This window comes from Staurois parvus, unplaced genomic scaffold (genome assembly GCF_062004578.1).
Source record: "Staurois parvus isolate SC_StPar_1 unplaced genomic scaffold, SC_StPar_1.0 ptg001441l, whole genome shotgun sequence".
NCBI classification, from domain to species: Eukaryota; Metazoa; Chordata; class Amphibia; order Anura; family Ranidae; genus Staurois; species Staurois parvus.
The window spans coordinates 482,229-485,555 of NW_028319237.1; positions in this window are offsets into that span (position 1 = coordinate 482,229).

A 3,327-nucleotide genomic window follows, 5' to 3' on the forward strand; every position below is an offset into this window, starting at 1 on the left:
ATATATATATATATATATATATATATATATATATATATATATTTTATTTATTTTTTTTTTTTTAAATATATTGAATATGGCCAAAATTGTAGCATATCAAATATGTGTCAATATATTTGGGAAGAACATTTTTTAAATATATTTCAAATATATTTTTCTTCCATGTGGGCAGCTTATATAAAAATCGCTCATATGCACGGTCCTAAGCAGGGCTGCTGTTAGAATCCACAGGGCCCCATACGTCCAACTCGATAGGCTCCCATCCCGCCCAAAAAACTCCCACAGTTTACTATGCTTCAGTTTTGAATGAACACAGTGAGTGATCGGTCCTATGCATAACAGCGTCAAGGGCTGGATCCCTAATCATAGGTACCATTTTTTCTACATGCATGTAAGTTGTCATTTATATGTGTTCTACTGTCTCTTCCTATGCTGCACTTAGTTTGGCGCCCTCACACTGCCCTTTCACACTATTAATTCTGCACATATTGTACCATCGACATGTTTTCGTTTTTTTTTAATAAGGATATGAGTTTCATAGGGTGAATTCACACTATCGCCCTGTTAAATTGCACAGCACACAAAAAGTGCCAAATGTAGCAATGGAGGGGGTGGGGGGAGGAGGCAGAGAAGCAGAACTTTTTGGGAGTTCTGCTTTAGCCGGGTTCACACTGATGCAGTGCGGAATTTGCAGCGTTTTCAGTGCGAATTCCGCACTGCATCAGAATCGCACCCCGTTCATGCGAACCACTGCGGGTGTGTATGTTAAGTTAACAACACCCCAAAAGAGGTCCGCAAAACTCGATGTGCAGAATCGGATCGCATAGGTGTGACTACCCATGCGTTCCGATTCTAGTGCGGACACAAAAAAGGGTCCTGCACCTTTTTGGTGCGAGTGCGGTGCGATTAGAGCCATATAAAATGTAAGGCTCCGATCGCACCGCACAGAAATCGCATGTGATTCGCACAGGAATGCGATGCGGTTCTTGTGTGAATCACAGGCGATATACCGCACCACATATATGTGAACCCGGGCTTAAGGGCCGGTTCACGCTATAAAAACGCAGTCCAGATGCCGTTAGGGTTGCGTTTCCGCATTTGCATTTTTTACATGTTCCAGTGCGTATATGATGCATTTTTTACGTGTTCCAGTGCGTTTTTGATGCATTTTTTACGTGTTCCAGTGCGTTTTTTTATGCATTTCAGTTAATTTCTTTGTCCTCACTTTTTCTTCAATTTAAATAGGGACATGTGCATTCCAGTACGTTTTTGATGCATATCGGTGCATTCCAGTGCGTTCCGGTGCATTTTGTGATGTATTTTGCCGCGTTCCAATACAGTTCTGTGCAGAAAAAATGCAGCCTGTTCTGCTTTTTTTTCTGCAACGGGAACGCACTGGAACTGCAAGCGCTGATGTGAACGATGACATTGACAACCATATCACCTACTTTGTGTGCGTTTTGAATGCAGAAAAAAATCTACTGAAATGCATGTAGTGTGAACTGGCCCTAAAGGTGGAGTTGCACGTGGTAGTGCGTGCCGAGTGCAGATTTCTTTTGACTTGGACTGTTAAGTGTACAGCTTTGGGGCTGCTATTAGTATTGTCCAGGGGCGGACTGACCATTTGGAAACTCGGGCACTGCCCGAGGGGCCCGGGGTCAGTAGGGGGCCCCATGAGATGCCCCTGGTTCCTTTTCCTTTTTCATAGGCTTTTTTGAGTTTGGGCAAGGACACAGGGGCCCCATGATCCCCTATTGCCTGGGGGCCCCATGAGTTGTCAGTCTGCCCCTGGTATTGTCCCATGCTATCTCCATGGACTACAAAACATCTCCCCTTCAGAGCCCATTCAGCGCTACATGAATGCTTGCATATTGCAGGTGTTTATTCAGCATACAAGTGTGAAGGTGTGCTTGGGGTACCAATCATTGTTAATGGCACCCCGAAAGTGCCAAGCAACAAATACGCGTTTGCTCATGCAAAAACGTACAAAGATGTAAGATACACGCAAAGCCGGACACTCGAACCACGAGCTTCTTTTTCGTGTGTTTGTCATGTGTAGGACAGACAGTGCTAGGACAAGGTCATCCAGTGCCAACCCCCCCCCCCCCCCCATTCATGATGTGCGAGCTTAGGGGATCCGCTTAGGGTGTTCGCAACTAACGCCTCCACCCGGCTCTCTCCTTGCTTCTCCCAGCCCTAAGCTGATAGGAGTAGTGATGTCACCATCACTTGGGATGTCACCGTCACTTGGGATGTCACCATCACTTGGGATGTCAACGTCACTTGGGATGTCAACGTCACTTGGGATGTCACCGTCACTTGTGATGTCACCGTCAGTACTCCTGTCAGCCTTGTAACAGAAGGAACTCACTTCAGCCCCCATCCCTGCAACCCTGCATTAAACTGTTGCGCCCCTCCCGCCCACCCCTTGTCCAGGCTCTCAGCCCATTGAAATAAAGCGGCTGCCTAGATGGAATGAGCCAGAAACCTGCAAAAAAAGCACAAAAAACGCAACACTCATTGTTATGCTGTGTGAATGCAGCTTTATGGAGAAGAGAGGGAGGTGTTATGTAGTCCTAACACCCTCCCTGTCCGAAGGTGACCCCTCTGCTTAGTACAGTTGTCATTCTGGGACAGGAAACAAATCAATGCCAGGATTCACCAAGGAGAGGGCGCACTGACCTAACACATTACCATAGTAACATTTTATTAAGTATACGTAAAACAAGTGAATGCTCATAAACGCATGACATGCACAAGCGTGTCAAAAAATACGACCACCTCCAGGTCCACAGTGGCATGGGAAGACCTCCTAGTTCTTTAGACGTCTGTTTTGGATACTATGAGGCCTTCCTATGCCATCAGTTGAGCACTGTGGACCAGGAGGTGGTCTCATTCACATTTTTTGATACGCTTGCCTCTCAGGGGATCAGGAAGGAATTTTTTCCCCTGCAGGAGCAAATTGGATCATGCTTTTTTTGCCTTCCTCTGGATCAACTATGGGTATAGGATTATAACTTTTTGAACTGGATGGACTTTTGTCTTTTTTAAGCCAGACTAACTATGTGACTATGTAGCTTGTGCATGTCATGTATGTGTGAATATTCACATGTTTTACATATACTCAATACAATTGTGCTATGGTGATGCGCTGGGTCGGTGCGCCCGCTCCATGTTGTTTTCTGGTATAGGAAAGAATACCCACAGTTGTGAGGGGCAGCAAGACGATTCACACTCTACCTCTAAGGGCTCTTTCACATGGGCATTCCATATGCCTGTTTTTCATCTGTCCGTTTACGGATGAAAAACGGACACCCATGTATTTCT